The sequence below is a fragment of the Nyctibius grandis genome, chromosome 1 (assembly GCF_013368605.1).
Source record: "Nyctibius grandis isolate bNycGra1 chromosome 1, bNycGra1.pri, whole genome shotgun sequence".
NCBI lineage: Eukaryota > Metazoa > Chordata > Aves > Nyctibiiformes > Nyctibiidae > Nyctibius > Nyctibius grandis.
Window position 1 is genome coordinate 85,946,412 of NC_090658.1, and position 12,672 is coordinate 85,959,083.

At 43.7% G+C, this 12,672-nt stretch overlaps 1 protein-coding gene across 1 annotated transcript in view; it reads left to right on the forward strand.

The window, feature by feature from the left end:
* MMS22L (MMS22 like, DNA repair protein) overlaps positions 1-12,672 on the forward strand; it is a 99,996-nt gene that overhangs the window by 37,225 nt on the left and 50,099 nt on the right.

Below are 12,672 nucleotides of genomic sequence, written 5' to 3' on the forward strand. Positions count from 1 at the left end.
GATGAAGCACAAAACTAAGTTCAGTTAATTTATTATTTATTATTTCAGTTCAACTGAATGTATTTACTGGAATAAATTGGAGACTTCAAAAATACTTTGACATTTTCTCCATTAGCTAATACACAGCATTTATTGTGTTGTTTTTAAAGATGAAATAGGGAGAAATTTGAGACTGGTGAAAAAGTTGCCTATTTCATAACTTGGCACTATTTCAAAGCTTTCCAGAACTGGGGGTTATATGATCCTCTTGTAAGACAGAGAGGAGGGCACAGAAGTTCATTACAGACTTCTCAGGTCATCACAGACAAGGTACAGGACAGTATTCGTACCTTTTCTTACAAAAAGCAGTTCTGCTGAAATATTTGAATTACCAACATGCTCAAATACTGATCAGTATGAGAGGGATTATTAGAGCCTTGTTTTTAACAGTTCTTTATTTGAGCTTCTGTGTTTATACATTTGGTTACTCTTACCTACCTATTTATCCCATCTACAGAGAAGCTTAATTCCTTAACATTTATAAAACACACTGATCTTCAGGTTGTATGGAACAGGAAAATGTTACTGGTTCTGTCTCCTGCTTTGACAGATTCACTGAAAATAGTAATATTTTCATATTTTCATATTTTGATATAATCATTGCCATGCCAGTAAAACGCCAGTAAAACACCACTAAAACCACTTTCTTGGTTCAGAAGATTAGGATGGCTTTGTGCCAACCAGGTGTTAAACTGTTACTGGCTTAACAGGACTGATTAGGTTGGGTCTGTGCAAACTTGGAAAAGGGTGAAATGGTTCAATGCTGTTCTCTCTCCTGTTTTTAAAATCCGGGCACATAGAAGATAGTAGATCTTTCATAAACGTAATTTTTCTGTACACTGCACTCTAATAATTTTATAACTGTATGACAGGGAATTTACAGGTAGGAAGGAAGTGAGATCACTGATTAAAAAGAGAAGCGGCTCCCTCTGGGCTGTTAGGAAATAATAACTTCGTGTGCCACTTTCTCCTAACCCCAGATGATGGCTCACAGGAGCATTCTTTATTGCTGATTAAGTAGCATTATGAAAATACTGACTTGGTTACGTTAACTAAATGCCTCAGTATTTAAAGCTTAAAATGTCAAATAGTTTTAGCAGCCCCCTTTAGCATATCTTGTTGGATTGCTAGAATTGCATTCCACGTTTCCCAGTTGCTTTTATTTGAGGATACTGTAAAAATGGCAATCTTTCATTTGCAGAGTGAGGTGTAGCCAAAAGCTCTTCTTTAATTATAGCTATTCATGCTGCTATGGTTAAGGGTCTGTCAGCATTTCCATTATAAACCTTTATTTTCAAGGGTTTGTAATGTAGCAGTGAAAACTTGCTCTGGGCTAAAACTTGGCATACAAGGTTTTGAAAGTGCGCTTGTTTTCTCCTTTCTTTTTTCTTAAAAGGCATCTGGAAAGAGACCCCCATCTTCACAATTTTTACACTACTGTGTTTTAAAATAACCATTTCCAGGATTTTCTTGTATTTTTCTTGTCTGCTAGAAAAGTACTGGTAGCTTTTGATTGTTGTATTTACCTATGCTTAGACTGCTTTTCATAAGCTTTTTTAAACAACTTCTTTAATTATTGTTATTATTACGATTATTTTGGTGTCCATATATATATAAATAGAACTATGACTTGGCAGGAGAACTCATCTTTATTAGTTTTTGATATATGGTGAGTGGATAATTGGAAACAAGATGCTACTTGCTGGCATTTCCAAGCATTTGATCTTCACAGTGAGATTCAGTATGAAGTGTAAGATTGTATTTTAATACAGTCTCCTTTTTAAAAACATATGTAGAATAAACAAAACAATCAAGAAACTCCCCAAAATAAAAATGCAAAGCGCTTCCTTCCTGTGTTTACTTGGAGCATTCTGCTTCTAGCTCAGGCATAAGTTTTTCCTTTATTTTTTGTTTCTGTTTTTAAGCAGTGTTTTAGAATCCTGATTTTTTTTTTTCCTTCTTTAATGAAAGGTAAATGCAGAATGCTTGCCCATGTGTGCCTTCATTTGTTCCAAATCTCTAGCACTGCCTGTCATCTGAGTGCCTCATGACACAAAAAGAAACCCTAGGTTAATAAAAGTACAGGCATTTAATGGATTTGACAGAACTCACTGTAAAAATGGACACAGACTCATAGAAATCTGCTGAGTGCCTGGAAACAGTAGGTTCTGGTACTGCAATGTGTTATTCTTAAAAGAAGTGCTTGAAACATGTTAAAATGTCTTTTATTGTAATCGGGTATTGCTCTGACATGAGCTTTCTCTCATTGTCATCATCCTGGCATTGGGGTTTTGTAGTGTATTAGCACAGAGTTACAGGATTATAAAATGCAAGTACATGCCCAGGTGTAAAATCACTGCTGTACTCCTGACATCTTTGCCTCGTTTCAGGGAGACTTGCTACTGATTCCCATAGGAGAAATGAGAAGTACCACAAACTTAGTAACATAATAAATGGTAATTTTATTTTGAAAACAATTCTTGCCTATTTATGCCTGTTTGTACTGCTCTGCCAGTGTTGAAGGACATGAAAAGTTATTGAAAATTAAAGTGTGTAAATTTCATAAGCTCTACAGGAATACTAATCAGGTAAACCTGTCTCTAATTGAAAGTTACATTAATAATTGGGCCATGGATAACAGGAGTACTAGATGTTTCTATCTGTTAGAGTGTGTCTAGCCTTGAGGTTGTGAGAGAAATCACGATAGGAATGGATTATCCAGTACATCTTTGCTATGGAAATGTATAGTCATTTGTAATTTTTTTTTTTTGTGTTATACTTGCCATCAAAACAGCCTGTGGGAAGCTTTCCAAGACCAACAGAAGCCTCTCTCCCCCTCTCTGTTACCATGTAAGTCAGCAGATAAGCTCAGGAGGAGAATAGAAAGGTCCTCCCTCCTCTCTCCTTCTTTTCTTCTGCCTGAGGGGTTTTAGTGTTAGTCTTCGTAAAGTGTATTTTCTGATGTTGACTTCTGAAAACTGTATCCAGAAGAGTTTGGAAGAGCATGAGTTTTCTCCTACCCATCCCATCTTGTAAGTATATTTAGAGCTACTGGCTGTGATGTCCTCATAAGCACGGAGGGCAACTCTGTGACTAAACCACTAAACTGAGAGTCAGAAGATCTTAGTCTGGCTCGAAGATCTTCCAGGCTTAATGAATGACCATTAGAAAGTCATTAAAAGTTGCTAAGAGCTTTGTTTACCTGTGTGGAAAAAAGAAATAAGTCCTTCCTTTTTGGCTTAACAACATAGATCTTATGCTTGGGGAGCAGGCATGCCTTGCTGTGCCTACTTGACCTGTGGTTTAAAGTATTTTTAGGGGTTTTTTGAGGTTCAGTTACTCCATTAATAAAACTGAGGTTCGAATGAGTGTAAAGAAAATCTAGTCTCTGAGTGCTTTAGAGCATGGGAAGCAAGCACTGCTTTAGAATATAGCAGCATTTTGAGAGGTTTGCTGTGTCTAAATCCTTAAAAGTAATGTTACCGTTTTCTGTGGGAATACTGGATGTGTTCTTAGCTACAGTTATTGCCGTAAGGTGTGGCTCTGGTAATTAAAACTGAATTTCTTTTCTCTTCTTCCTACTTTATGTGGGATTTGGGATTTTTTTTCCCCAGGAATTTTTTTTGGTCTAAAATAACATTTTATACCTTTGTCTCTTGTATTCTGATCTTCAAAGATGGCTATCTAAAACCAACATGTGTTTTGATTGTGCGTCCTCTGCTCTGAGAGTATTACTATACAAAGGAATGAAATGAGATACAGTGTGCACTGGAGCTGTGTACCTAGTACTTTGCTTATAGAAAGTTCCTGTATATGTCTAGCTTGGTTCAGGTTTGCAAGAATATTCACTTCCACTTCTCACTGTCCATCTTCTTGAATCAGTAGGCAGCCGTATGAAAGCTGAATAATTGATTAAAATAAATTTCATATTGGTGTTTAAGATGTAATAGAGAGCATCTGCCTTAGAAGGAGGGCAACAAAGCTGATGCAAGGGTTGGAAGGCATAATGTCCTATGAGGAGCGGCTGAGGACTTTGGGCTTGTCTAGTTTGCAGAAAAGGAGGCTGAGGGATGACCTCATTGCTCTCTACAGCTTCCTGAGGAGGGGAAGTGGAGAGGGAGGTGCTGAGCTCTTCTTCCTGGTATCTGGTGATAGGACATGTGGGAATGGTTCAAAGCTGCACCAGGGGAGGTTTAGGCTGGACATTAGGAAGCATTTCTTTACTGAGAGGGTGGTCAAATGCTGGAACAGGCTTCCTAGAGAGGTGGTTGATGTCCCAAGCCTGTCAGTGTTTAGGAGGCATTTGGACGATGCCCTGAATAATTTGCTTTAGCTTTTGGTCAGCGCTGAATTGGTCAGGCAGTTGGATGAGATGATCATTGTAGGTCCCTTCCAACTGAAAAATTCTATTCTGTTCTATTCTAGAATCACTTTAAGTACAAACTGAAACAACAAAAGCTGTCAGAGGACTTTCTGATTGTTGATGCCCAAACAAAGCCAGTCTCGGTAGACACTCGAAGCTAAAGAAACTCAAGTCTAGTGCTCAGACATCAATCGTGAAGATACACAGCTCTGTCCCCTGTGCTACAAATTGAAACACTTGTCTGTGTTTCACCCACTGTATCCATTTTATCTACCAAAAATTAATCCACATAAGCTTTTTGTGGTCTACGTGACAGCAGTACAAGACTTACTGTTGTGAAAGAGTAAATCCACAAAAAAAAAAAGAAAGTGAAATCATATCCAGGTGTACTGAGAACCTGCTGCTTGAGACCCTGCAGTTGTTCAGAGAAATATGTGCTCCTTGAAGGGCATAAAGCAGAGATTTGTTTTCTGATGAAAGTGTCTCACTTTTGAAACTATTTTCCCCAAATTAACTTCCCTCTCAGTTTTCCTTCTTTTATTCTTCACGTGAGGTGTGAGAATGGCTTTTCATATGGAATTTTTTTTGTTGTGGATGTTCAACAAAGAAATACTTTTGCCAATAAAACCATTATAATGCAAGTAGCCTTCTAATCTCTTAATTTTGGTTGTTTCTTCGTTACCTTACAAGATATATATTTCTTCTCTGTTTAGGATATCTCTTGTCAGATTCAAGGCTTATTTAAAATGAAAAGAAAGCTGAAGCAATTTTCTTTATTCCATTTCAGTCTCCTAAGGCCTATTTCCCCCTAGTGAGCTCATAGCAACAGGGGGGTTTAAGGGAATTCAGCTTTCTGCAAATTAATGTCTCACATCATGAAAATTCAGGACGCTTTTTTTTCCCTCTATCTTGAAAAAGTAATACAGTGAGTGCGAGTATTATTTCTTGCCAGCGGGTGGAAGATGAATGATTTTGTCACAGTTTTACTGCTTGATGAGCAGTGTCCTGAGGGTCAGGCTTAAGTCTGTGTCACTATGCTGCTCATTACTCTTGAGCTAAATAAGGGCTGATTGGATCTAAATTGCCTAGCACATGGACCGCAGATGAGCTCAGTGAGTAGGGGATGACCTGCTATTCAGGCTGGGAGTAACCCCGGTGTGCAAATGCTGCATTAGAACACCGTGGGAGAATGAGAGGCTACCGACCGCTGCCAGCAAAAGAAATCGAAATGTAAAAACTCTTTGATGCTGCAATGTTAGAATTTGAAATGTAGGAAGTGACAGGTTGATGGTACTTATCAGCTTTGGCTGGATTAGAGAACAGTGTCATCTTGCTCATATAATGACAGAAGAATGAAGCTAGCTCCCAACTACTTTCTGGTGCAGAGCTGCTGCTGTCAGAGCCAATGCTGCCTCCTACTGACAGTCTGTGCAGAAGGATGGAGAAAGCGGATGGATAGCTGGCTCAGGAAGAAGTTCTCAGGCTTTCTAGCATACCGAAGTACACTCTGTGCCTCTGCCCATCTATTCCCATATGTTTCTGGTCTCTTCTCTTAGCAGAGAATCGCAAACTTGATTGATAAAATAGAGAGTGTACATTTTCAGACAAGAGCAAGCCACTGCAGTCTTCAAGAATGGTTAGACGAGTCATCTACATGCACTGAACTATACACGTGTGTCTCTGCTTCACACAAAATATTCCTCTTTCTACTCTTCTCTCCGCTGCTAGCTGCTGTGAAAGGAGGTGATCTCTGGAGAGGAGAATTAATGAGCTGAAAGATGAACCGTGGAGGAAGAATTCCGGCCTGGTTGAACAGGGAGCTTTCGCAGGAACTTAGGGAAAAAAATAAGGTTTATGATCTTCGGAAAAAGGGGCAAGCAACTCAGGAAGAGTACAAGGATGTCGTTAGGTCATGTAGAAAGAAAATTAGAAAGGCGAAAGCTCAACTAGAACTCAATCTGGCCACTGCAGTAAAAGATAATAAAAAGTGTTTTTATAAATGCATAAACAACAAAAGGAGATCAAGGGAATATCTCCATTCGTTATTGGATGCAGGGGGGAACATTGTGACGAGAGATGAGGAAAAGGCTGAGGTGCTTAATACCTTTTTTTGCATCAGTCCTTCACAGTAAGACCGGTTATCCTCAGGGCAACTGCCCCCCTGAGCCGATAGATAGGGACAGGGAGCAGAATAGACCCCCTGTAATTCAGGAAGAAGTAGTTAGCACCTTGCTGTGCCACCGGCACTCAGAAGTCTATGGGACCGGACGGTATTCACCCAGGGGTACTGAGGGAGCTGGTGGAAGAGCTTGCTAAGCTGCTCTCCATTATTTATTATCAGTCCTGGCTAACCGGGGAGGTCCCAGATGACTGGAGGCTGGCCAACGTGACGCCCATCCCTAAGAAGGGCTGGAAGGAGGATCCAGGGAACTACAGGCCTGTCAAGCCTGACCTTGGTGCCCGGCAAGGTCATGGAACAGATCAACAGGAACGCGCAGGCAGGGTGAGCAGGAAGGTGCGGTCTCCCTCCCATTGGGGCAAGAGGAGAGTCCAGGAATGGTTTCCACTCAGCAGGGTCCTAAGTCCTCTGTGGGTGCCAGAAAGGACATGGCAACCCAAACGGACCTGCCGCGGAAGCATGCGGAGGTGCAGGTGGCAGGCTGCAGGGAGTGCCAGAGCCTGGCCCTGGCACTCGAGGGTAACGGAGACCTCACCTGTGTGAGGTGCGAACAGGTCGACGACCTGATCTCCTTGGTGGCCCAACTCAAGGAGGCGGTGGAAAGGTTAAGGAGTGCAAGAGCATCCCAGGAAGAGGATGGCGGGCAGTGCTGTTCCCTGCCTGACCTGGGGAAAATGGACGGGCCTAATGCTCCCCGGGTAGTGGAGGATCCTCTTCCTCCTCCACAAGGAGCAGGAAGAGACTTAGGGAATGGGGGGGAATGGAAGCAGGTCCCTGCTCGAGGTGGTAGGCGAATCCCATCCTGACCTTCCTCCCCTCCCTGCGTCCCCCCCTGAAGAATAGGTATGAGGTGCTGGAACTTGAACATCTTCCTGAGTGTCAGGAAGACACAAATGTAGGTGAAGGACCTTCTAAGGAGCTACTTAAACAGAAGCAACCAAGTAGGAGGGTTGCAACCAGCTCCAAAAAGGAGAAAAGTAATTGTTATAGGTGACTCCCTGCTAAGGGGAACGGAGGGCCCCATATGCAGGCCAGACCCAACTCACAGGGAAGTCTGCTGCCTCCCTGGGGCTCCAGTAAGGGATGTTGCCAGGAGGATTCCTAAACTGGTGAGGCCCTCTGACTACTACCCACTATTAGTATTCCAGGTGGTTAGGGATGAGATTGAAGAGAGAAGTCCCAGGGCAATCAAAAGGGACTTCAGGGCCCTGGGGCATTTGGTGAAGGGGGTAGGTGCGCAGGTTATATTCTCCTCAATTCCTTCAGTGTTTGGTGAAAATAGGGAAAGGACTATGAAAGTACAACAGATTAATATGTGGCTAAGAGACTGGGGCCGTAGGTGGGATTTTGAGTTCGTTGACCACAGGGCGGCTTTCATGGCACCAGGCCTGCTTATGATGTATGGGGAACACCTGAGTCAGAAGGGTAAAAGGGTAATGGCCCAGAAGTTGGCAGGGCTGATCCAAGAGGTCTTTAAACTAGGTTCGATGGGGGAGGGGCATAAGACCAGGGCAACCACAAATGAACCTAGGGGCAACAGGCCTGCATCGGGGGCAAGACTGTTAGCCCAGCTGAAGTGCATTTACACCAATGCACGCAGTATGGGCAACAAACAGGAAGAGCTAGAAGCCACTGTACAGCAGGAAGGTTATGATGTGGTTGCCATCACAGAAACGTGGTGGGATGACTCTCATGACTGGAGTGCTGCTATGCATGGCTATAAGCTCTTTAAGAGGGACAGGCGAAGCAGGAGAGGCGGTGGGGTAGCGTTGTATGTTAGGGAGTGCTTGGACTGTGTCAAAATTGAGGAAGATGAGGATGACAAGGTTGAATGTCTATGGATAAAGATCAGGGGGAAGGTTGGCAGGGCAGACATTACGGTGGGAGTCTGTTATAGACCACCCAACCAGGATGAGCAGGCGGACAAGGCATTTTACAAGCAGCTGTCAGAAGCCGCCTGGTTGCCGGCCCTTGTACTCGTGGGCGACTTCAACTTGCCGGATGTCTGCTGGAAATACAACATGGCAGAGAGGAAGCAATCTAGGAGGTTCCTAGAATGTGTGAAGGACAACTTCCTCATGCAAGTGGTAAATGAGCCCACTAGAGGAGGGGCCCTGCTTGACCTGTTGTTTGTGAACAGAGAAGGACTAGTGGGAGATGTGAGGGTCGGTGGCCGTCTTGGGAATAGAGACCATGAAATGTTAGAGTTTTCGATAGAGGGGGAAGTAAGGAGGGGCACGAGCAGAACTTCTGCCTTAGATTTCCGCAGGGCAGACTTTAGCCTGTTTAAGAGGTTGGTGGACTGAGTCCCTTGGCAGTCAGTCCTGAAGGGCAAAGGAGTCCAGGAAGGCTGGACGTGCTTTAAAAAGGAATTGCTAAATATTCAGGAACAGGCTGTCCCGGTGTGTAGGAAGACAAACCGTTGGAGAAAAAGACCGGCCTGGTTAAACAGAGAACTTAGGCTAGAACTTAAGGAAAAAAAGAGAGCCTATTTGCTCTGGAAGAAGGGTTGGGTAACTTGGGAGATCTATAGGGATGTTGCCAGGTCATGTAGGGAGAAGATTAGAAGGGCCAAAGCTCAATTAGAGCTTGATTTGGCTGCTACAGTCAAAGATAACAAAAAAAGTTTCTACAAATACATCAACAGCAAAAGGAGGGTCAAGGAGAGCCTCCACCACTTGCTGAATGAGGAGGGTAGTGTAGTGTCAGGGGATGAGGAAAAGGCAGAGGTGCTCAATGCCTTCTTTGCCTCGGTCTTTAATGTCAAGACCGGTTGTCCTCAGGAGACTCGGCCCCCAGAGCCTGAAGTTAGGGACGGGGGGCTGTGTGAACCTCCCGTAATCCAGGAGGAGACGGTTAGTGACCCGCTGTGCCAGTTGGACACCCACAAGGCTATGGGCCCGGATGGGATTCACCCCAGAGTAATGAAGGAACTGGCAAATGAACTTGCCAAACCACTCTCTATTATCTACCGTCAGTACTGGTTAACTGGAGAAGTTCCAGCTGACAGGAAATTAGCAAACGTAACGCCCATCTACAAGAAGGGTCGGAAGGATGATCCAGGGAACTATAGGCCTGTCAGCCTGACCTCGGTGCCAGGCAAGGTGATGGAACAGATCATCCTGAGTGCCATTACACGGCACATGCAGGATAATCGGGGCATCGGGGCCAGCCAACATGGATTCATGAAAGGCAGGTCCTTCTTGACCAGCCTGGCCTCCTTCTATGACCAAGTGACCCGCTTAGTAGATGAGGGCAGGGCTGTGGATGTAGTCTATCTAGACTTCAGTAAGGCATTCAACACTGTCTCCCACAGCATCCTTCTAGACAGACTGGCTGCCCGGGGCTTGGATGGGTGGACTCTTCAATGGGTTAAAAACTGGCTGGCTGGCCAAGCCCAGAGAGTGGTGGTGAATGGGGCAAAGTCCAACTGGCGGCCGGTCACTAGCGGTGTTCCCCAGGGCTCAGTTCTGGGGCCAGTGCTGTTCAATATCTTTATAGATGATCTATACATAGGGATTGAGTGCACCCTCAGCAAATTTGCAGATGATTCCAAGCTGGGTGGGAGTGGAAGGAGCTCTCTGCCTCATTTCTTATACAGTCAAAGCAGCAACTACTGAAGGATTCAAAAACAGGATACTTGGATCCAACCCAGATCAAATGTTCGTACAAAAAAAAATATTTGGCAACTAGGAAGTGCCCAAAAGGATCCAAAAACCCAGGTTGTAACCTGCATACTAAAGAGCAGGCACACACTAAAATTATCTCTCTTAGCTCTTCCTTTCTTGGATAAAATCATGTCAGCTACCCAAGACTACCTTCAGCCTTTCAGGTAGGTTGTGGGGTTTCTTTGTTTGTTTTGAAATCAAAGCTTAATTTCTGCATGAATTCTTCAAGTATTTCAACCGTGTAGAAAGGAAGGAAGTCTAAAGCAGGAGGACTTTATGAAAGAGAGCTGTTGAGGCTGAAGGTTAGAGAGTGTCAGAAAGGAGCCACACATTGAAACAAAAAGAAAAAAAGACTCTCCACTGAATTAACCAAAGACAGAATACAGTGGGCTGATAAACTGAAAGCACCAACTGGGCTTGAGAAGCATAACAGATACACTTCGGCCACAACAACCCCGTGCAGCACTACAGGCTGGGGGAAGAGTGGTTAGAAAGCAGCCCGGCAGAAAGAGACCTGGGGGTGCTGATCGACAGCCGGCTAAACATGAGCCAGCAGTGTGCCCAGGTGGCTGAGAAGGCCAATGGCATCCTGGCCTCTATTAGGAATAGTGTAGCCAGCCAGTCTAGGGAAGTGATCGTCCCTCTGTACTCGGCACTGGTGAGGCTGCACCTTGAATACTGTGTCCAGTTCTGGGCCCCGCACTTCAAGAAAGATGTTGAGGTGTTGGAGCTAGTCCAGAGGAGGGCAACCAAGCTGGTGAAGGGTCTGGAGGGTATGACCTATGAGGAACGGCTGAGGGAGCTGGGGTTGTTTAGCCTGGAGAAGAGGAGGCTCAGAGGTGACCTTATTGCAGTCTACAACTACCTGAAGGGAGACTGTAGTGAAGTGGGAGTCGGCCTCTTCTCCCGGACAACTAGCGATAGGACAAGAGGACACAGCCTCAAGCTTCGCCAGGGGAGGTTCCGGTTGGACATTAGGAAGAATTTCTTCTCAGAAAGGGTCGTTAGACATTGGAATGGGCTGCCCAGGGAGGTGGTGGAGTCACCATCTCTGGATGTGTTTAAGAAAAGACTGGACATGGCGCTTAGTGCCATGGTGTAGTTCACACAGTGGTGTTAGGTCAAAGGTTGGACTTGATGATCCTAGGGGTCTCTTCCAACCTAGTCGATTCTGTGATTCTGTAATTTGTGCCTGTGTGTTTTAAAGAAAATTGAACTTTAAAGAGGATAAAAAAAGCTGAATGAACTCGAAGGAGAATCCTTATGTTAACTGAACATGTGAATGTACTTGTTGTCATGGAGGAAAACGAAAAGCAAGTAAAGCACCTGCGAGGTGTAGAACACAACACGGATTGTAGTAGTTTGTACAGTTCTGAAAGATTCAGTGGTTCAGTAGAACAAGCTTTTGGGTTTTGTTCTCCCCCACCTCCGTCACTGGTGCTTTGGAAACTGAGTAATAGCTACAATGATGATAAACAGCCACTTGCTTTATTTTTTCCAAACTTGTTTCAGATTCTGTTACTGACAGCTGTAAACTACCAGCATCAGCTTCTCTTACTACTAGCTTACAGGACTACCTCATCAGCAAAAGCAATTTGATGCTCTCATGAAAGCAGTGACTAAATTAAGAGAAAGGATGAATCTAAATACATTCTGTGCCTTCTGTTTACTGGTTTCTGGGTATATACCATTTGATTCTTCTTTCCCTGGGATGATTTTGCTCATGATGAAATTTTTTCTGGGAAGTAAAACAACTTCCAGTTTACTTATTTCAGGGTATTGTAAACAGCAGCGTTACAAACACAAAGTTTTACTGTGAAATGGTGTGAGTATATGGGAATAAGAGAGAAAATTTTCATAAAGAACATAATTAGTGTGAGGCTTCAGTGTTACTTGTATTATCTTAGTATTATCAGTGTTTAATGGTATCGCTTCAAGTCACTGAAAATGAGGAACTATTTAGCACAACTAGTTGTATTAGATGAAAATGAGTTACAGAGTTTGTCTGAGTTTGTATGTGGACAGAAATTATAGGGTATTTCTCTGTGTTCAAATGGAGAGCAGAACCAGAATTTAAAATTACTTTGGTATTTTGGAAAAAATTGTCATCAGCAAGAGGAAATATAGTGAAGGTCCAGCACTGAAATTAGGAAGGAGAAATGCAAATACAACATACTCCATGCTTAGCGTGGCAGCCATACTGTCAAAGTATGGGGAGGTAGCATGTACCATGAGGTGAGAGAAACAAAGGGGATATCTACATCCAGGGTTGGCTGAAGCAAGGTAGCTGCCACAGCTGTCACCCCATCTGCCCATCCTGCCCTTGCTTGTAGACTTTCCTGCCTGCTCATCATGGATGGCTGCAGGATACATTACATTGTCCCTGCACTATCATGGTTTCTGCCTCATGTGGGCAGGGGAAC